Source organism: Carcharodon carcharias, chromosome 12 (genome assembly GCF_017639515.1).
Source record: "Carcharodon carcharias isolate sCarCar2 chromosome 12, sCarCar2.pri, whole genome shotgun sequence".
NCBI lineage: Eukaryota > Metazoa > Chordata > Chondrichthyes > Lamniformes > Lamnidae > Carcharodon > Carcharodon carcharias.
The window spans coordinates 25,594,819-25,618,048 of NC_054478.1; the positions used below are offsets into that span (position 1 = coordinate 25,594,819).

At 42.9% G+C, this 23,230-nt stretch overlaps 1 protein-coding gene across 1 annotated transcript in view; it reads right to left on the minus strand.

Moving 5' to 3' along the window:
• Nucleotides 1-22,502, minus strand: part of gypc (glycophorin C (Gerbich blood group)) — an 84,977-nt gene extending 62,475 nt beyond the window's left edge. Inside the window, exon 1 of the mRNA XM_041200558.1 lies at nt 22,306-22,502. The gene's annotated coding sequence lies outside the window, so the exon portion shown is untranslated. The remainder of the gene's footprint in view (nt 1-22,305) is intronic.
• Between the last annotated feature and the right edge of the window lie 728 nt (nt 22,503-23,230).

Consider the following 23,230-nt stretch of genomic DNA (forward strand, 5'->3'; position numbering starts at 1 on the left):
CCCGATACTGAAAGGGACTCCCTACATAGGCACCTCACTTTACAGAAAGCACAATTATAATTGACAGTGGTAGCAGGGTACTGTCACCAGGCAACGTTAACTGTCCAGCTGATAGAGACTTAAGCTAGCTCACTATGGCAACGCATGATAATCATTCTCTCAAAAAAGTTTCATATTCCCAGATGTCCATGACAACAGTAAGATCTTTGCAGCTACATCATACAAATCATTGGAAATAATTCATGTTGCTGCTTTTAAAAGAGAGACTAAATTTTTAGGACATGGGTGTCACTGGCAAGGCCGACATTTGATTGCCCAGCTCTTGTTGCCCTGTAGGGCAGTTAAGAGTCAGCCACATTGGTTGGATTGGAGTTCCGTAGAGGCCAGACCAGGTAAGGGTGGCAGATGTCCTTCCCTAAAAATGGGATTGGTGAATCAGATGGGTTTTTACAACAATCATGTTCACTGTTACTGAGACCAGCTATCTATTTCCAGATTTAAAAATTAATGCGTTTCAAACTATAATCATCAAATTCAAATTCTCAAACTGTCGTGGTGGAATTTGAACACGCATTCTCTAGATAATTAGTCTAGGTCTCTGTATTACATGCCCAGTAACGTTACCACCATTTTATTATTTATTGCTGTATTTTCAACCCTTCCCTGGAAAAAAAGAGTTTACACAAATGGTTAAGGAAATTGTAAAATCGGCCCAAAAACGATATGAGCATGGTGGAATACATTCTTGGATGACTAGGAATTTTGCTTTCAAAAATGATTGTGCCGTTCTGGTGTTTAAAATGTACTAACCCTCCCCAGGAATGGGAGAAATTTTCATATCAACTCAGGAAAGTCACATGTCTTGTTTTGCCTCTTCTTGTGGAGATCAGGAGGATCTTCTGAATATTCACTTTCTCCCCAACACCAGGCAACCAAGGATTGGACACACAATTCCTCCAACTCACCAGCCCACTCATAACTCGTTGGAGCAGAGAAGACTGAGGGGCGACCTGATCGCGATGTACAAGATTGTGAGGGGCATGGAGAGGCTGGATTGGGAGCAGCGGTTCCCCTTAGTTGAAGGGTCGGTCACAAGCAGACACAAGTTCAAGGTGAGGGGCAGGAGGTTTTGGGGGGGGGGGGTGGATGGGAGGGAAAGCTTTTTTAGCCAGAGGGTGGTGACGATCTGGAATGCGCTGCCTGGGAGGGTGGTGGAGGCAGGTTGCCTCACATCCTTTAAAAAGAACCTGGATGAGCACTTGGCACATCATAACATTCAAGGCTATGGGCCGGTGGCTGGTCAATGGGATTAGGTTGGTAGATCAGGTGTTTCTCACATGTCGGTGCTGACTTGATGGGCCAGTCAGAGTCTTGATGCAAAGGACAAAAATCCTGCCTCACATAACAAGGGAGCGATCAGACGAGTACACGCACACACAAAATAAACTTAACTGTCAGTGAAAAAAGATCAAAATATACATTGGGTGTGGCAGTGATAGCAAACAATGCAATGAAACATGGGCCATCAAGCTGCAGTGTTTCTTCACCATGTCTCTTTGCTCAGTACTTCTCAAATTTTTTGGTTGAAGGACTGTTTTTCAAATGGATTACTAATCACAAAACCACCCCCCATATAAATGTTAATACTAGACAACACTTGATATTTAATATGTATGGTACCTATAAATATGTAGTATTCAGCACTCAGAACTCGTCCACATGCATTCCCCTTCTAGGTGAGGCAATCAGCCCATTCCAGATTGCATATGGTGATGACACTCCCTCACTCCCAACTTCCAGGTCACAACAAACACACCTCCAACTGTCACTCATTCACATTATTTCACAGGCAATCTGGAAAGTCTTCATGAATCACTGCTTGAGAACCATTGTCTTAATACACATCTCAAAGCTCAGCTTTGTGAATAAATGGGCACCCATAAGCTCCCAACATTATAAGACCATAAGACATAGGAGCAGAAATTAGGCCATTCAGCCCACCGAGTCTGCTCCACCATTCAATCATGGCTGATAAGTTTCTCAATCCCATTCTCCCACCTTCTCCCCTTAACCTTTGATCCCCTTACCAATCAAGAATCTAACTATTTTGGTCTTAAATACACTCAATGACCTGGCCTCCACAGCCTTCTGTGGCAATGAATTCCATAGATTCACCACTCTCTGGCTAAAGAAGTTTCTCCTCATCTCTTTTCTCAAAGGTCTTCCCTTTTCTCTGTGGTTGTGCCCTCGGGTCCTAGTTTCTCCTACTAATGGAAACATCTTCTCCACATCCACTCTATCCAGGCCTTTCAGTATTCTGTAAGTTTCAATCAGATCCCCCCTCATCCTTCTAAACTCCATCAAGTATAGACCCAGAGTCCTCAAACGTTCCTCATATATTAAGCCTTTCATTCCTGGGATCGTTCTCATAAACCTCCTCTGGACCCTCTCCAGGGCCAGAACATCCTTCCTGAGATACGGGGCCCAAAATTGCTCACAATATTCTAAATGTGGTCTGACCAGAGCTTTATAAAGCCTCAGCAGCACATCCCTGCTTTTATATTCTAGTCCTCTCAAAATAAATGCTGACATTGCATTTGCCTTCCTAACTACCGACGCAACCTGCAAGTTAACCTTAAGAGAATCCTGGACTAGGACTCCCAAGTCCCTTTGTATTCCAGATTTCTGAATCCTCTCCCCATTTAGAAAATAGTCTATGCCTCTATTCTTCCTACCAAAGTGCATGACCTCACACTTCGCCACGCTGTATTCCATCTGTCACTTCTTTGCCCATTTTCCTAACCTGTCCAAATCCTTCTGCAGCCTCCCCACCTCCTCAATACTACCTGTCCCTCCACCTATCTTTGTATAATTTGCAAACTTAGCCAGGATGCCCTCAGTTCCTTCATCTAGATCATTAACGTATAAAGTGAAAAGTTGTGGTCCCAACACTGACCCCTGCGGAACTCCACTAGTCACCGGCTGCCATCCTGAGAAGGACCCCCTTATCCCCACTCTCTGCCTCCTGCCAGACAGCCAATCTTCTATCCATGCTAGTACCTTGCCTCTAATACCATGGGCTCTTATCTTACTGAGCAGCCTCCTGTGCGGCACCTTGTCAAAGGCCTTCTGGAAGTCCAAGTAGATAACATCCATTGGCTCTCCTTTGTATAACCTACTCGTTACCTCCTCAAAGAATTCTAACAGATTTGTCAGACATGACCTCCCCTTGATGAAACCATGCTGACTTTGCCCTATTTTATCATGCACTTCAAACTATTCTGAAATCTCATCCTTAATAATGGAGCCTAAAATCTTACCAACAACTAAGATCAGGCTAATCGGCCTGTAATTTCCTGTCTTTTGCCTCACTCCCTTCTTAAACAGGGGGATTACATTAGTGATTTTCCAGTCCTCTGGGATCCTCCCTGACTCCTGTGATTCCTGAAAGATCACCACTAACACCCCCACTATCTCTTCAGCTATCTCCTTCAGAACTCTGGGGTGTAATCCATCTGGTCCAGGTGATTTATCCATCTTCAGACCTTTCAGTTTTCCTAGCACCTTCTCCTTGGTAATGGCCACCATACTCACCTCTGCCCCCCCTGACTCTCTTGAACTTTGGGGATGTTACTTGTGTCTTCCACTGTGAAGACTGATGCAAAGTAATTATTCAGTCCCTCCGCCATTTCTTTGTTCCCCACTACTACTTCTCCAGCGTCATTTTCCAAAAGCCCAATGTCCACTTTTCCCTCTTTCTTACCCTTTACATATCTAAAAAAAACTCTTGCAATCTTCTTTTATATTACTGGCTAGTTTACCCTCATATTTATTCTTCTCCCTCCTTATTTCTTTTTTAGTTGTCCTCTCTTGGTCTTTGTAGACTTCCCAATCCCCTGGTTTCCCACTGCTCTTCGCCGCATTGTATGCTTTCTCTTTAGCTTTTATGCTGTCCCTGAATTCCCTTGTCAGCCATGGTTGCCTCGCCTTCCCTTTAGTATGCTTCTTTTTCCTAGGGATGAATTTTTGCTGTGTCTCCCAGATTACTCCCAGGAACTCCTGCCATTGCTGTTCCACTGTCTTTCCTGCTAGGCTCATCTCCCAGTCAATTCTGGCCAGCTCCTCCCTCATGCCTCTGTAGTTGCCTTTATTCAATTGTAATACCGTTACATCTGATTCCAGCTTTTTCCTTTCAAATTGCAGGGTAAATTCTATCATATTATGGTCACTTCTTCCTAAGGGTTCCTTCACCTTAAGCTCCCTTATCAAATCTGCCTCACTACACATCACTAAATCTAGAATTGCCTGTTCCCTAGTGGGCTCCACCACAAGCTGCTCCAAAAAGCCATCTCGTAGACATTCCACAAATTCCTTTTCTTGGGATCCACTACCAACCTGATTTTCTCTGAGGACTCAAAACGTCAACTGTACTCTTCTCTGCCGATGCTGCCAGACCTGCTGAGATTTTCCAGGTATTTTTTATTTTTTGAACCTGTTTTTCCCAGTCTACCTGCATATTGAAATTCCTCATGATCACTGTAACCTTGCCTTTCTTACACACCTTTTCTACCTCCTGGTGAATCTTGTGCCCCACATCCTGACTACTGATCGGAGGCCTGTCCATAACTCCCGTTATGTTTTTTTTTACCTTTGCGGTGCCTCGACTCTACCCACACAGATTCTAATCATCTGAACCTATGTCATTTCTTGCTATCGATTTAATTTCATTTCTTACTAACAAAGCAACCGCACCCCCTCTGCCAACCTGCCTATCTTTTTGATAGGATGTATATCCTTGGATATTTAGCTCCCAGTCCTGATCCCCTTGCAGCCATGTCTCCGTGATGCCCACCACATCATACCTGCCAATTTCAATCTGCGCCACAAGATCTTATTTTGTATACTGCGTGCATTCAGATACAACACCTTCAGTCCTGTATTTCCCGTCCCCTTTCTCATTGTCGTCCTTTTATCTGATGTGCTTGAAGTTAGATTCATAGCCCTTTCCAAACACTCTGTCCTATTTTGTGTGCTGGGGACTTTAATAGCCTCTCCTGGGCTCTCCTATCTTTTCAGTTTTTTCAAAACTTTCCATGAAGTTGAATCCACCCCCCACATGCTAACCTGCTGCTTTGTTTCCCATTAGTCGTACTTCTTGGAGTTTTACCCTTCCCTCCCTCCCCCACCACTTTCTAGTTTAAAATCCTGTTGACCACCCTATTTACCCTTTTCGCTAGAACATTGGTCCCAGATCGGTTCAGGTGGAGACCGTCCCAACGGTACAGATCCCTCCTGTTCCAATACTGATGCCAGTGCCCCATGAAATGGAACCCCTTGGGACTAAACAAATGAGGATCTATGGAGGAAAGCCATTCATCTATTATTCGGCACACTTCAATTCAGCTTTTAAACACATCACTTGAAGCAGCTTCTGGTTCACTCCAATTCAAAAGTGACACTGCCGGGTAAAAATCTCCTAGCCTTGACTTCAGCAACCCCTTGAAGAAATGGTACAGTCAGGCTTTTGCCAATAATGGTCAACTGTGGTAGCGCACGTAACACTCTTGCCTTGGAGTTAGGAGGTCATGGCTTCAAGAGATATTCCAGGGCCTTGAGCACATAACCCAGGCTGACGTTCCAGTGCAGTACTGATGGAGTGCAGCACTGTCGGAGATGCCATCTTTCAGAGATGTTAAATTAAGGCCTTGTCAGTTTTTTCTGATGGATGTAAAAGTTCCCATGGCACTATTTGAGGAGCAGGGGTATTTTCTCTGGCATCTTGGCCAGCATCACCAAAACAGTTAAGTTGGTCATTATTGCATTGTTTTTTTTGTGGGACCTAACCATTTAAGAATTACCTGCTGCATTTCCTACATTACAACAGTGACCACACCAACATCTTATTGATTCGAGCCAAAGTGGCCGGTGGTGAAGTAGTACTTGGTCACTCCGATCATCCAATGGTCATGAGGTGAGGCAGGCTTGATGGTCTTTCACTGCCATCAATTTCACATATTCATACATACACTTGATTTGAAAGAGTCAACATACTTGTTCGAAAAGGAAACTATATTTGATAAATGTATTAGTTTCTTGAGGATCTAATGAATAGGGTAAATAAAGCGGGGCGGTTGGCGGTGGGGGGGGGGTGGTCAGCAGATGTAATATACTTGGATTTCCAAAAAGCATTTGATAAAGTGCCACCAAAGGTAAGACAACACAAGATAGGGATTCATGGAGTTGGGGTTATGTATTAGCATGGACAAAGGATTGGTTAACTGATTGAAAGCAGAGAGTTGGGTTAAACAGGGCATTTTCAAGTTGGCAGGCTGTAACTAGCAGATTGCCAAAAGGATCAGCGCTGGGGTCTTAAGTATTTACAATCGATATTAATCACTCAAAGAGAATGAGCATAATGCTCCAAACTTTCTGATGATGCAAAACTAGTTGGGAATGTAAGCTGTGAGAAGGACGATTGCAAATAGATACAGAGGTTAAATGAATAGGCAATAAGGTGGCAATAGAATATAATGTGAGGAAGTGTGAGGTTGTAACAGAAAAAAATTGAATATTTTTAAAAGGTATGAAACATCCAAATGTTGATGTTCAGAGAGACTTGTGGGTACAAGGTATAAGGAACAGAAAGTTAGAATGCCGGTACAGTAAGGGATTGGGGATAAAAATTGTGTGTGGGCCTATTGCAAGGAGATTTGAGGACAAGGTTAAGGAAGTCTTATTCCAAGAACAGACAAATGAAGTGCCAGGGCCAACAAGTTTAATGTTTCAGTTCTCCTGTTGTACAGTGCATTGCTTGCTCCATAAACAAATCATACACGTATATGTAAGATCGCATTGCTGGCAATATTTTCCCTATTGCATCTTTCCTTTCCTCAGATACCATGCCTTAAGACAGCATTAGTGGCCACTGACTTCCATTGGATTGGTTCATGATTATGCTTGGGAAAGTACTGCAATGGTTTGCCATTGCCTTCTGTAGTTATGGCCACTCTGACCACCTACCATCAGGCCTATTGGAAGGATTTACAGATTGTTAACCAACCTGTTTGGCCACATAATGAATGCACCATCCATGGCCCTTCAGTTGAAGTGGGACTTGAACCTGCAGCTTCTGGACCAGAGATAAGGATGTTAACATGGCACCACAAGTTCTCCCGATCATACCCTTATCTTCTCTGAATCTGAACACAATATACGAAGTATGTCAAGAGACAAATGACCAATTATTGTTGAAGCCATAATTCACAACTCATTTCAGGAGCTTGTGAGATGAGCATTCTCAGTAGCTCTGGGGTAAAAATGCATTTGCGCACAATTTCCATTTTTAGACTAAGAAAAGCTTCAAATTCCAAGATTTAAAATACCCTAATCTAAATGAAATTTTACACATGATCTCATTGCATGTCTTGGAGCAAAAAGCTAAAACTAAGTGTTATAGGAACAATTTTGATTGATAAGGAAAAACATATAATGCTCCAATTCACACATTTTTAATATATTAACTCATGGGATGTAGGCGTTGCTGACTAGGCCAGCATTTAGTGCCCATCCCTATAAATTGTGAAATATGCAGCACTTACATAGGAACTTTAACATAGTAAATGATCCCAAGGTGTTTCACGGAGCATTATCAAATAAAATTTGAAATCAAGTCACATGGGGAGAAATTAGTGCAAAATGTAATGCTGAAATAGAAACAGAAAATGCTGTAAATGCTCAATAGGTCTGGCTGCATCCAACAGAGAAACAAGAGTTAACGTTTCAGGCCAGTGACCTTCCATGAAAGCCACTTAACTCGGTTTCTCTCCCTCCAGATGCTGTCAGGTCTCCTAAATGTTTCCAACATTTTCTGTTTTTATTATACTGCAGGAAAATACTTGGTCAGGGGTAAGTTTAAATGGAGTTGTTTAAAGGAAGGGCGAGAGCGCGAGTGGAGAGAGCGAGGGAGGGAAATCCAGCCTAAGCAGCTAAAGGCACAGCAACCAATGGCGGTGGCAATGAAAATCAGGGATATCCCAGAGTAGAGAACCGAGGAGCATGAAATCTTAGATGGTCACATGGCTGCAAAATGTCAGAGCGATAGGGAAGGGAGAGGTCACAGGGGAACTTGAAAGGATGAGAATTTTAAATTGCGGCATTGCCAGAATGGGAGCTAATCTCGGTCAGGAAGCACAGGTGTTATTGATGAACAGGACTTTGAACTGGACTTTGTACAATTTAGGAAAAGGGCACCAGAGATTTAGATAAGCTCAAGTTTACAGAGGTTGTGAGGTGCGTTGTCAGCCAGGAGACTGGAATAATCAAGTTCAGAGATAACAAAGGCATGGATGAAAGTTTCAGCAATAAACAAGCTGAGGCAGGGGCAGAGATGGGCAATATTACAGAGGTGGAAGCAGGCAGTCTTGGTACCACCAAAGGACATTTTGGGCAACCAAACATTGCTACCATGAGGCAAAATTCATTTCAGAGGAAGACACATTGACAATGAAAATAGTAACCTAACTCTAGTTAACCAAAAACATAGCAGTCAATTTATTTCTGAATTGCAAAAATGTTCCCCTCAAACTCAAAGCATATTTGAAATGAACTTCTAACCAGAAGGCATGATTACCTGGGGAAGACATCATCTAACTCTAGTAGATTTAGCCTACAGTAAGAAGTGCAATGTTAAGAGTAAATGTATCTGTAACGGTCAACACAGAGATTTAATAAAGCAGCTGGAGAGAGGGAGCTGATGAATGCCTTCAGGTGCGCAATGCTGTTCTACAAATGTAAGGAAAAAGCAGATGTTATTCATTTTGCTTGAGCAATGTCTTGACCACATAAACGGGGGCATGACATCAATTTCTCCAATTAACTTAACCCCTGTCCTTTGCCTCAGAAATACTTCTGCATTCAGTCCCACTGCAGAGATTTGCGCACATCGTTCAGGCTTGTGCTCCAGTTCAATACTGGCTGACTGTCACAGAGTCAGAGGCACTGGCCAGGACTTTCCAGCCCCATCACAGCAGAGTTTGGCGGGTTCCCCTGAGGCCATTGACTTCAGCAGGACCAGAAGTCAGAAGATCCCACCAGCTAGGGGCTGGGTGGTGGTGGGGCCGGGTGTGGGGGGGTAGGAGGTGTAGGTGGGGGCAGAAAATACTGGCCACTGTACTTTTGGACAGGACGTGAAAACAGAGGTCACACCTACCCTCTCAGATAGGCATCAAAGAGGAACAGGGGAGTTCTCCCTATGTCCTGACCAACATTAATCCCTCTACCAACATCTGCAAAGCAGGTTATCTGGTCAATATCACATCACTGGTTGGGGGAATCATGCTGTGTGTAAATTGGTTGCCATGGCCAGTTTCTGGTGCTCTCACAGGTGGTAAGCTTGGAGGCGGGAAGGGCATTTACTTAGGTGGGAAGGCAGTGTACTGAAACCCCACTGCCTTCCCACCTCCAACAGAATTAGGTTCTGGGCAGAAAGGCCATTGGTCACCTTTCCAGCCACATCTCGCACCCCCACCCCCACCATTGAGGCCCTTAATTAATGACCATTTAAGGGCCTCATCCTGCTGCCGCTGGCATTAACCCAGCTGCAGGCGGGTCTGTCGCCAAACGGTGTGTACAACAGGTAAAACTGTCCGGTCAGCTTGTCACATCCGGGGTGGGGGTGGGGAGGGTCCCTCGATCAAAGGCACTCAGTACCTGATTGAGGGTCTGGACACCGGGAAGGAGGCACCCCTTGCTCCAGTGCCTGTCATTCCAGCAACTGCCTCAGCTTCTCCAGTGGCGCTGCTGAGCACAAGAACTGCCAGCCTTTGATTGGCGGCAGCTCTCGGTAGGCGAGACCCTCACCCCCAGGCTCTTGATTTTAAAAGAAGGCTCGCCAGTGGCCTTGCCACTGCCTGATTGGTGTGTGGATCACCGGGCCTTCCTAAATAAAGGCACAGGAGGTCTCTCGCCAGCTCTCCAGCTGGCAGGCGAGACTCCAGATGCCTCAACAAGATTCCACTCCACATTTCCTACAATTTAAAAGTACTCCGTTGCCTGTTAAGGGTGTTGGGACATCTTGAGGTTGTCAAAGGCACTATATAAATGCAAGTCTTTTTTAGTTGGTAGAACTATATTTTTTTTTCTTATTTAATATGACTATAGCAAGAGATAGGTCATTTTAAACTTATAAATCAGGGATTATGTATGGTACAAAGCTCCCTCAACTTTCCCAACAATGTTCTGTGCTCACTTCCGAGTTATACATGCCTCAAAATATTTTAAAGGCTTGTAGCATTGGAGGCTTTGCTGGATTGGCGTTGAGGATCTGTACTTAGCTAATTCTCCTTCCGAAGATTACTTGTTTTTTATTCAATGAATCACACATGTTCATTGGATGGGGGAAGCTTGATAAACTTTTAGATTCTATTTGATTTCTGTTTTGCTATCTTTGAAAACATTGCCTGCAATATCAAAAATGCTCCTGAGCCATTTTAGCTTTTGGAAAGTTTTGGATAGTTGGACTGTAGTTTTGGGTATCATCCTGTGCTGTAAGATCACATGATCTGTGTAAACCCAATGTGTTAGCAGCTTGGGGAACCTCTACAGGAGAATACTTCTTCAGTTATGGATTTTGATGAACATGTGTAGTTGCTACTGCTGTCTTGTAGATAAATCCAAATGTTTCCCACTAAGAAAAATTGTCTGAAGATCAATTCTACAACACAAGGCTAAGCCTGAAGAGCCAGTTTGGTTGAGGGATAGCACACACTCAATTCAGCCAGAAGTTTGTAGGTTCAAGTTCCACTATGAATCCAAGCACCTAGTTGAAGTTCACACTAACTGTGCTGTACTGCAATGTTGAGATGTTGTCTTTTGGATGAAATGTCAAACTGAGGCCCTGTATGTCTGTCCAAGAACATGTAAAATAATCCAGGTCAGTACATCAACAGGAGTTTGCCCAGTGTTCTGACCAATATTCAGTTCTCAGTCAACAACAATTATACAAATTAACTGGTCTTTTATTTGCTCGTGGGACCTTGCAATGTGCAAATTAGCCATCACGTTTGCCTACAAAACATTAACATGAAAAGGTAATTAATTGTCTGCTGTTCACTCTGAGACATCCCAAAGATGGGAAAGATGCTGTATAAATATTAGTTTGACTTCTCTTATGCTAACTGATCCATAATTCCAAAGTTTACATCTCATTTCTTCACAAATTGTCCGTGACTCTTAAGACAACTTTTTAAGGACACATCGGCCCATTTAAAATTTTTGTTTCCCCACGTCTTTGTGCACACGAAGTGAAGCCTTTGTTGGGGTATCCATTGCACCACTCTTGCTTTTGTGCCAACACACACGGCAAGGGGGAAGAAAGTGTCTCATTGGGTAAGAAATCTACAAAACACATTGACGTCAAGAGCCACAAAGCAATTGTTTTGTAGATTCAATGCAGTGCATTATTGTATACAGTTTAGTGTAATGATCTCAAGACTTTCCCCTAAATTAACTGGGACTACTGAGAGGTGCAGGGTTTTAATTGTGTTCACTGAATTAAAATTATTTAGAATAATAATACTTATTTAGAATAATTACAACCAACAGCCTCACAGGTCATTTAACTCATTTTGCGAACTTTCTATGCATAAAATCACTTGGCATGTTCTCCTGCATGATGGCAATGACCATTTTTTTAAAGAATATTTCATTGTGTCAAGTGTTTTGGAATACTTCCGAGACATGTGATAAGTTTCCCTTTATCTCATTCACAGAACTCAAACACTTGCTAGAAATTAGAATCGGAAATTCAGTCAAAACATGATCATAAAATGAATTGTTTTGGATGAGGCTGTTCTCTTCACAATATTTGCATTCACTGCAAAAACTGACATCTTCATTAACAGATTGCATCCTTTACAATTCGAAACCCTGGACCTTAACAAGACCAACAATTAGCCTCTAATTGTGTTAAATATATCACGAGAGATTGGGTGGATGCACATTGTCTTCTAGTATTCCCTGGAGGGTCCAGGAAAAACTACACCACTAACCAAGATAACAGGCTAAATCTATTTAGTTAGATGTTTTTTAAACAAGTAACTAGTACACAGAAGCCAAGTGATGCAGCAAGATACTGAATACCCACAATTATTAAAGGCAGTAAAATTTTTTCAGTTTATGTGGTCTGAAAATACCTTTTTTTGAGAAACAAGTGAGTAAATAAACTAAGAAATGTAAGCTTTTTTTTTTCTCTGTAGAGCTGTTGGATATCTGATTGCACATGGAAAGGGTGAATGGAAGTTCACCCACACAGTAGACATCTTCTGACAAGACTGTGGGAGAATTCCACAACACTCCAACCATGCCAAAGGCCTCTGAAGTCAGAGTTATCAATCATTTATGATTAAAAATATATAAAAATATAGATAATAAATTTGTGGCTATTCCCACTGCAGCAGAACAAACAAAGAAGAGACATAATAGAGGAGATTAACATTATGAAGCAATTTGATGGGGTTAACCATAAAAAAAATCATTTCTTCTAGTTGGGGTAATGACTGATGAGGATGCATTAATTTAAAGTAGTCATGGAGAAGTTTGGAGAGATTTCTTCGCACAGAGGGATTGAGAGCAGGGAATGCTTTACCACAGGAAATGACTAAAACAAAGGTCATTACATTTTTTAAGGGAAAATGGATTAGCATATGAAGCAGAAACAAAACTATGTATATAGAAGGAGAGTTCAGGGTACAGGGATGAATTTTAGTTTGTTGAAGAGGCATAGACACAACAAGCCTAATGGCCTCTTTAATTGCTTTCAAATTCTCTTGGAAAAAATGCTAATGAGACAGCACTCATGCATTGTCTGGGTTCAAAATCATGTTAAAATGTTAGATAGTATCACCACCGTCAACACCTCTTTGTCCTTTTGTCTATGAAATCTTTTGGCTATCTCTACCGATCAGTGGCTCTCTATCCAGCTCTATTTGTCCCACCCCCACCTCCCCCCCCCACCACCCCCCACCACCCTTAAACCAGCTTATATTTCACTTCTCTTCTATTTTTCCTTAGTTCTGTTGAAGAGTCATACGGACTTGAAACATTAACTGTGTTCCTCTCCGCAGATGCTGTCAGACCTGCTGAGTTTTTCCAGATATTTTAATTTTTGTTTTAGAAACTTCTTTATCTATATTATGGTTGAAACGTGGAACTCGCTACAAAAGGAAGTGGTTGAAGCGAATAGTATAAATGGGTTTAAAGGGGCAGGGGGACTAGGTAACCAAGAGTCAGAAGGGGATTGAGGGTTATGCACAGGGTTAGACAATTGAAAGGTGGTAGGACACTCAAGTAGAACATAACCACCAGACTGGTTGGGCTGAATGGCCTGTTTCTGTGCTGTATATCCTATGCAATTTAATCCAATGTTCTGACTAATTTCCATATCAACCAACCTGGCTCCATCGGCAATTTGTTGCCTTCATTTTGATAGCTGTTGAGGAAAGAGCTTCCATTTTGACTCCAGCTATTAATAGCTGTATAAAATAAAAATTTTAAAAATACGGAAACGTTTAAATGCCCTCACATTGTAAGTGTTTATATTTGCAATCCATGACAGGTGTGCTCCCGCGCATCCAACTGCACTTGCAGTGCTTTGGCTAACTCACTGGTGTTTAGTCACATCACAAATGGTTGCCATAGATGCACAACACTCGCCCTGTGTTCAGAGTATTTTCTCTATGATCCTTTAGTAGATTGTACAAAGTATTTTGTAATAATTTACAGGAAGTCCATTTAAGCAAACCAATGCAGGGTTAAACGTTACCAGGTTCGGCTCCCCTGGGCAGGGGTTCAAAATCTTGCTGAGTGGATGTGCATTTAAAGCATGCTGACCTCCTTGCCAGTTCTCTGATCTGCATTCCCATCAGCTAAGGTTGTGTTTGCACTCAAGCTTTGCAAACATTAGCCTTAACCATTGGATTTCCACAGAAAATCAGGACAACACAATTGGTCCTTGGAGTACATTAGTCGTGCTGTACTTAAAAAGTAGTGGGAGCTAAGGTTTGAAGCTACACTCAGCGAAACAAGTGTGTCGCTGCGGGTGTGATTGTGTGGCACAACATAGTGATGCTTTAATAAAGTATGCTTAACATATGTAGAAAAAATTATTGAGTTCGAAGTAACATTCCCTCTGAGCTAGCCAGGTGTGTGGCAGCACTCCAGAATATACAGCGCAGTGCAAATTGGCACACAAGCAACGTTCTCTTTAAGATGCACACATGTGTGTCTATGCAGCAATCTTTAAGCGACCACACATTGCAACAAACAGGCTGTGCACAAAGGAGAAAAATTAGAAGGAACTTTGATTTTAAATAAGCTCAAGCAGGAGTCAGATGGCGATGGGGAGGAGTGTATTAGGCGAAACTGAGAGGAGGCCATTTGGTCCATCATACCAATTCTGGCTCTTCAAAAAAAAACTATCCAATTGCTTTCTTCTCCTTGCTTGTTCCCCATCGCCCTGCAAATGCTTCCCCTTCAAACATATACCCAAATTCCTCTTTTAAAACTACAATTGAATCTCTTCCCAACACCCTTTCAGACACTGCACTTCTGATCATAATAACTTGCATGAAAAAAAAATCAACTCCCCTGCTACTTCAACTAATTACCTCAAATCTGTGTCCTGTGATACCAACCCTACTGCTTGTGAAAACAGTTTCTCCCTACTCTACCAAAAGACTTCATAATTTTAAACATCTCTATTAAATTTCCCCTTAACCTTCACCGCCCTGGCCTACAACCCTAGCTTCTCTGGTCTCTCCAGATATCTAAAGTCCGTCACCCCTGGTAGCATTCTGGTCAATCTCCTCTGCCCCCTCCCCAAGGTATTGACACCCTTCGCAAAGTGTGGTGCTCAGTATTAAGCACAATACTCCAGCTCTGGCCTAACCAGTGACTTATTAAAAAAAAAATCAGTGTTCTTCCTTGCTTTTGTACTTTATACCTCTTTCTTTAGCCATCTGTCAAAAAAGGGATGTTCGGCTTACCACAACATAACACATTGAGTTTGAAGCTTTAACATTGAAAAAGCCAAGGTTTGCCTTTGAAAATGTCAATACCTCATTGTGAGATCACCAACATTGACACTCAAGAAGCTTGATGCCTTTCAAAACAATGCAGCCCACTTGATCGGCACCCCATTCACCAGCTTAAAGATTCACTCCCTCAACCACCAGCACAGTGGTCAAATTCCTGGAATTCCCATCCTGACAGCACTGTGGGTGTACCTACACCAGATGGACTGCAGTGGTTTAAAAAGAAAAGGCAGCTCACAAGCACCGTATGGGCAATAAATGCTGGCCTTGCCAACAATGGTCCCAACTTGAGAACAAATAAAAAACAATTGAAGTATAACTTCTGATAGAACTCAGACCAATTTGTCTCATATGTCAATGGGAAACCAAAGTTTTCTTTAAGACCAGAAGATAAAATTAATCCTAACCATCTTTGGCAGGTAGGGAACCATAATGATTATGTTACTGGGGTGCCCAGGATAATTAATTCAGAAAGAATCTCCTTATATGACACATAAGGGCCAGATTTGGTGGTCCGTGATGGTCATTGCACTTACCCACAGATGTTCCATGGATTCTGGCACCAGAATTTGTAGCAATTGGAAAGCTATTCCCAATAGGGGAGGTAGTGGCATAGTGGTAATATCACTGGTCTAGTAATTTGGAGGCCCAAGCTATGACATGGGGGACAAGGGTTCAAATCCCTTCAAAATTTGAATTCAATTAATACATTTGGAATATAAGTAACAATGACCATGACAACTATCATGGATTGCTCTAAAAACCCATCTGGTTCATTAATGTCTTTCAGGAAAGGAAATCTGCAATTGCTGCCTGGTCTGGCCCATGTGTGACTCCAGCCTCATTGTGGTTGACACTTAAGTGCCCCCTGAACTGGCCTAGCAGGGCAACTAGGGGTAACACCAAATGCTGGCTTTGCCAGTGATGTCCACATCTCTATAAGAGAATAAAGAAACATTCTGGTGCACCACATCAAGGACCTCTGAACAGGTCATTGAGCTGCATATATTTTTCACCAGACTGAATAATCCTTATTGCATCATGAACCAGGAATTCAATGCTACATCATGCACAGAGAAAGCAACAGAGAAGGAAAGAAAGATGAGAGTATGAGAGAGTTTTTCCCTTAGCTGGGAACCTAGAACATGGGTTCACAGTCTCAGATTAAGTTGTTGATCATTTAGGACTGAGGGGGAGGAGAAATCTCTTCATCAAGAATCTTTTCACATCGAAGAGTAAGATGCGACTTGATTAAAACATAGAGATACTGAGGGGTAATGACAGGGTGTATGTGGAAAGGATGTTTCCCTTCAGGAGAGAATCAGGAGCTAGGGGGACGCTATTTAAAATATGAGGTAGCTCAGTTAAGAGAGAGATGAGGAGAATTTTCTTCACTCAGAGGGTTGAGATTCTTTGGAACTTACTTCCGCAAAAGGCTGCAGAAGCAAAGTCTTAATATTTTTTTAAGGCAGGGGTAGATTGATCCTCGATAAGCAAAGGTCTGAAAGGTTATCAGGGGTAGGTGGGAATGTGGAGTTGAGGTTGCAATCAGATCAGCCATGATCTTATTGAATAGGAGCAGGCTCAAGGGGCTGAGTGGCCTACTCCTGTGTCTTGTTCATATGTTCATATTGTACTATTTGATCAAGAGACACTTCAAATTTTCAAATGCGCAATGGGAGACAAATCTTTGGATTTCCCTACCTTTGAGAGCTATTGATACTTAGTGAGTATATTCAAGGCAGAGATTGATGGACTTTTGGGTAGTAAGGAAATTAAGGGACATGGGATATTGTAGAAGCATGAAGTTGAGGTGGAAAATTAGCCATGATCATGTTAAATGATGAAGCAGGCTTGAAGGGGCAAATGCCCTACTCCAGCTCCTATTTCTTATGTTCTAATAACAGTCAGAAGGAAAAAGTGCAGATTTTATTTTTTTTAAATCACTGACAATAACTAAGGTCCTTAAGAATGAGAATCTACACTTGCAACAGTTAATTTTCAATGCCAAAGTGGTTGTTTAATAGTAATTTAAGACTAATACCACCATTAAAATTTACTTATACTGGAATGGCCAAGTCCTAACTTTTTCTGATGAGCTTAGTGGATATTTATTGTTTAAGTATTGTAGACTTTATGCCTTTCCTTGTGTTTCAATGCAGATTCAATCAATGAGGCACCAGTGTAATGAGGATTTGGAGCAGGACAACTCTAGACAGCAACTTCCTGATTTCCGGGTTTATTGTTTTAAAAATTCATTCACGGGATGTGAACATCATTGGCTGGGCCAGCATTTATTGCCCATAACCAATTGCCCTTGAGAAGGTGGTGGTGAGCTGCCTTCCTGAACCACTGCAGTGCAGTTGCTGGAAGTTGCTGTTTGATTTATACTTTAATAACAGTGAATGCTGCATTATTCTTAACAGAAAATTAGGGTGAACATGTTTTCACCAGCAATGACATTGATATTGACGGCGTTTGGTAGCAATGCAGAACTTGAGAGTATATCTGGATTTTTAAGTGGGATCACAAAAAAAAGCACCTTGGGACACTGGATAAGTGCAAGCTGTTGTTGTCTCCGATAGCACTTCAAAATACTGAGGGAACAGTGCATTGTCTGGAATGTCAGTCTTGGTTACGCATTTAAGCAATTCTTAAAGCAAAGCCGAAATCCACAACCAGTTGACCCAGAGGTGCAAGCATCGCTAACAGAGCAAAACTGATAAGGTACTTTCACAAGAGGGGTTGCGTGGAGGAACAGTACTCCATTTACACTAGTGTTGCCTTTAGGGAAAGCCGCACAACATAGTTGGGGTAAATACCCCTTGAGGTTTTGCATGGTGGTTTCATCCCTGCTTCCAAGGACAGGTCACTACAAGTGATCAAAATAAATGGTTGCTATGGTTGTCATTAAATAAAAGTCATCATTTTAATCTGGCCGTGCAGTGGCAGAGTTCCCCATCTGTCCACACGGGGCAGCAATGCTTTGCTATAGATTTCTTTCGCCCCCCCTCGTCCAGAGTAAAACGGCAACTTGCGAACATGGCTGTTGTTTTGGGTGATCCATTGCTGTCTCCAGGACTTCAGTTCCAACCGACAATGTAAGAAACAGGGCAAACTGGATAGCAGAAATCCATCTTAACTCACAGCTGCTTCTGCAGAATAAATTGGCTGCAGGTGAAGCTAAAAGCCTTAGGCGAACAAACATTTGTGTGTCTCTCTTCTGAATATTAAACAACACGGGTCTCAAACTCAATATTAATGGCATGTCTAAGCAGTCTAAATTTGTCTACATTAGAATTATAACACTGGAGCAGGTTGTTGTTGGCAACAACAGTTCATTTTTGGAGTTTATCCTCCACATGAGAGTCGCCCACATCCCATGAATCCACCCTGTTCCCATAATGGGAATGCTCTTTTCCTTTGACCACCTCTCTCACCTATTCTCAAATGTTGACATGGGCATGGCTTCAACCCTGAGCTCCGGTATTACACTCTACAGCCTCAGTTGAAGTAAAGTCTCCAGCTCTCTGGCCTAAATCTCCAGCACCAAAGATCTAGTTTTAAATGTGGATGAGAGGCGAGTGTGGGGTCAACAGACTGTGTGGCACATTCCTCTCCCATCTCTGTAACACCATTCAGCCCTACAAGGTCTCTGCTCCTCTAATTCTGGAACTTTTCATTTTCTTTGCTCCTCTTTAGGCCACAAGCTCTGTAATTCTCTCCTTAGATCTCTCCTCCTCTCTCTCTTCCTTTAATACGCTCCTTAAAACCCACCTCTCTGACCAAGCTGGTTGGTTACCTATCCTAACATCTCCTCATTTGTCTTGGTGTCAAGCTTTTTTGATGACACTTCCATGAAGATTTTGCCTATTTACTAATATAAATGCCAGCTGTTGTATTTGGTTATGGCATGGAGCTATTTGAACACCAGCCCTCATAAATACACCAGACCTGACTCCCAGTCAAACTCAATATTAATAAAGCCAGGTCGGCAGATGAGTGAGTGAGTTTGAGGCAGGAAGCTGGGCAAGGGATCCACAAGAGTGGTTCCTGGCAATCAAGCAATTTGTGGTGGGTGTGGAGCGAGTGTGTGTAGTGGAGCCTAGATCATCTTGCAGAGTCATTAGAAGACCTCCCACTCTTCCTGACCTAAAAAAGAAAACCTCTCTTTTTGGCTTACTTTTGGATCCAGTCTGAGCTTCTCTGGCAATGACAGCATCAGGCACAGACCTCCCAGCAGAATAGCTTTGGGTTTTGATCAGACCCTTTGAATGGAAACTAAGACCATGGTCAGAATTTTATGACCTGCGGGTGGGTCCATGCCCAACCCGAACTGGCATAATATCATGCAAGATGACGTCGGGCGAGTGTCCCGACATCATTGTGCACTGGTGTGATATTTCGCTCGACAGATGTGCAAAAAAATCAGAAGAGCGCCTGCCGACAATCAAGCAGGCAATTAAGCTTATTAACGGCCCAATTGTAAGCGATCTTTCATGCCCCCCGCACCCCCCTATCCCCCTACCACCACCAACACCCCCCCCCCACCCCCCCCCCCCCACCCCCCAATCCCAGATTGGTCAGGCGGGCTTTACATTCTTGACAAAACCTCATCCCAAGGTTGGGTGAAATCGCCCATTAGGATTTAAGATAAAAAGAGATATCTGGGGATTTTTTTTTAATGAAGTCTGCTTTCAGGTGCTTGATTGTCTGGAGGGCTGTAGGGACTGGAGATGGTTAAAGAGATAGGGAGGGGTGTAGGGGCTGGAGGAGATTACAGAGATAGGGAGGGATGTAGGGGCTGGAGGCTGGAGTAGGTTACAGAGATAGGAAGGGGTGTAGGGGCTGGAGGAGATTACAGAGATATGGAGGGATGTAGGGGCTGGAGTAGGTTACAGAGATAGGGAGGGGTGTAGGGATGGAGAAGGTTACAGAGATAGGATGTTTTCTGCAGCATTTTTGTGCTTTCTTTTATTATCTGGGGGTCCGCAGCTCCCTGCGGCATCTGTCTGCCTTTAGGGAGCTCATTGCAAGTGCTCACCAGCACCCGCATTGATGTCCGGGCCCACCCTCTTACCGCCCCCCACTGGCAGTGCTGAGCCTTTCTCAGGGCGCGTTTCATACTGGCTGGCCATTAATCGGCCAGCCAGCATGAAATCGCAGGTGGGGGATGGTTTCCTATCCACTCCCAGACCCGTCGATCAGGCGCGTCCGACGAGGGCACAATACAAGCCCGTTACCTGCCTGGTTGAGGGTCTTGCAGGCTGACCAATGTGTGCTTGCTAAAAATGACACGGTTCAGACTCAAGAGTTGCTCACTCTTTATATTTTAACCCTTTGATCCATGTCCCGTTCTTTCTAGTAACGTGGAGATAAAATCAGCACTTTCTTCTTCTCTGACACCACCCCCCTCACTCATTGCTAGGGCTCCTGGAAACAATCCATTCCTCATTTTGAACACCTCCATCACAACCCCCCCTAACTGTGAGACTTCCCAAGTCACTCCTAGCCCTCACCATTCCCTTCTAATTATCTTTCTACCCTCAAAAAACATCTTGAAAGAAAGACGGATTTTGGGGTGTCTCTTCCCTCCCCAGCTAAGGCTGGGATTTTCCAGCCCCACCAGCGGTGAGACCAGAAACACCCGCCAAAAGTCAACGGACATTTGACTGTCTCTCCAAATTTTCCAACCAGCCTGTGATGGGTGTCGCTGAAATCCTGGCTCAAATGTTTGCTTCTTAATCTCCGCCTCACTCAAATAGAACCACTTGCCAAGATTTGCTTGATATGAGCGGCACTCTATATGAATATATTACGATATAAATGAATGACTTGCCAACACCATGAGAGAAAAGCTTGCAAAGAATATTCTAGTAGTAATAAACAAGGATTTTTTCCATTTTACAATAAGCCATGGGGCCCAAATCTGCTATATTTGGCTAATAATATTCCACAAATCTGGACTTTTCCACCATTGTGAGATATTGTGACACACTTTATTTGGAATCCAGGGCTTTATTAATAAAGGAATGGAGTACAAAAGCCAGGATGTTATGGTAAACCTTTCTAAAACACTACATTGACCGCAGCCTGAGGGGGGATTTTAGAAAGGATATGAAAGTTCTGGAGAGGATAGAGAAGAGGTTTCCTGGAATGGATCCAAGAATTAGGTTACGTGGATAGAGAAGCTGGGGTTGTTCTCTTCAGAGTGGAGACGGTTGAGAGAAGATTTGATTCAGGTTTTTGAAATCTTGAGGGGTCTGGACAGAGCAGATCGAGAGAAACTGTGCCCCTTGGTGCAAGGGTGGAGAACCAGATGTTACTGATTTAAGGGGATTTGGCAAAAGAGCTAGTGGCGACATGAAGAAAAACATTTTTACGCAATTAGTGCTCAGCATTGTTTGTTGGCATGCTCTTCCTGATAGGGTGCTGGGAACAGGTTCAATAGTAACCGTTCAGAGGATATTGGAGAAAATTGTGGAAAGAGCCAGGCAGTGAATCCTTCTTCAAAAGGACTGACTGAATGGCCTCCTTCTGCCCTGTACTATTTTATGATTTGAAATATATGGAAAAATTATACTGTTAAACAATCTGGACAGAAAAGAACATTTAGCTGGTATACAAACATAAAATACCATTGCAAAGAGCATCCTGTCATGGGGAGGGGGCCAGCTGCAGGCAAATTGATAAGGGGTCAAGGGAACTGGTGCACAAGAATGATATTAATGGCCCACAGAGAAATTAAGCTTTCGGTATCATGAACCAGAACTATAAACTCAAGGAATCAAAACACAATAGGACAGGCCAAAGCCCTAAAAACTCCATTGCAAAACTTGTAGTTGTGACAACTATCCCGTTGTGCATTTAATACAAAAAGCTGTGTAGTCCCAGCTACCAAATCCATAGACAGAAAGTGCCCTCATGAAACCTGTTTAAAACAGACTGATCTTCTCGGCTGCTGGCGGTACAAGGAAGAACTCAATTTATATTTGTAATCTGACACACAACATACCAAAAGGTTAACTAAAAAACCACAGTGCTCGGTCCTGCCGTGAGTATTTTATGAAGTGAAGAGACTTGTCATGAAGGAGCTAAACAAACTCCCTAGCTGCTCTGTAGAAAGCTCAATGTACAACAACTGTGTGGGGAGCACACATGCTTCATAAGAATGATGTGGGGAGATTGATAAAATAATTTTTTTTTAAAAACTCACCGCTAGATACTGCCACGCGAAGTCCTGGTTCCTTCCCCTAAAGGAGGGGGAAATAAATCCCACAGCTTCAAGTTGTTCTTCTTCTGTGAATTGTTCTTTAAAGAGACCTTCCTACCAGTTAAAGGGTGAAAAGGAAAAGAGCTGTCTTTGAACCTGACTGCAGGCTCCTCTGAGCTCAAAAACTGGGAGGGCCTGCGTTCTGTCACTTGAGAGTTCCTGTTGCACTATTTGCTGTGAGTTTTTGAGACCGGTGCCAACTGTTGACTCAAACCCCTCCCAATGCAAATTAGAAACAGCTGCTTTCTGATCGCCCTGGGGCTGCTTTGTGACAAGAGGCCAGTTTGATTTTGGTGGGAGCTTGGCACTGTTCCAACATGGTCCAGCCTTATTAGGAGCTGTATGGTTAAAGTAGGGGTGCAAGCCCTGCTTGCCCATTTAAACTGGTGTAAAAACGAGCCAGATTGTGCAGTGTGCAGCTCAGCTCCTTTACATGTTCATTTTCTGCCCATGATAATGAACCTCAGTGACCTTCATTAATGCTGCAACTAAATTTTTATTCCCATGTGATATCTGTACCTCCTCCCATCATAAGTTCCCATCTCTAAAATACAGGGAAGTCTGATGGTGGACCCAGAAACAAAGGGGCAGTGGTTTATTAAAAAGCATCAGGCAAACATTCTTATGTTTTGTTTGGATGCAAGTGACTAACATAAGCTATACAGGATCACAGCACTGAGACGCACTAATGTCACATCCTCTTAATGACACACATCCAAAAAAGATTTTTTTCATTAAGGGCACATTCACACTGATTTAATTCAGATTCTTGAGCTTCTGGCATCTCTGATGTTAACTTCAGCGTCTATATTACATTTAGTTTTAACAACCAGCAGCAGGCTCATAAGCAGAGAAAAGTTGCATTGCC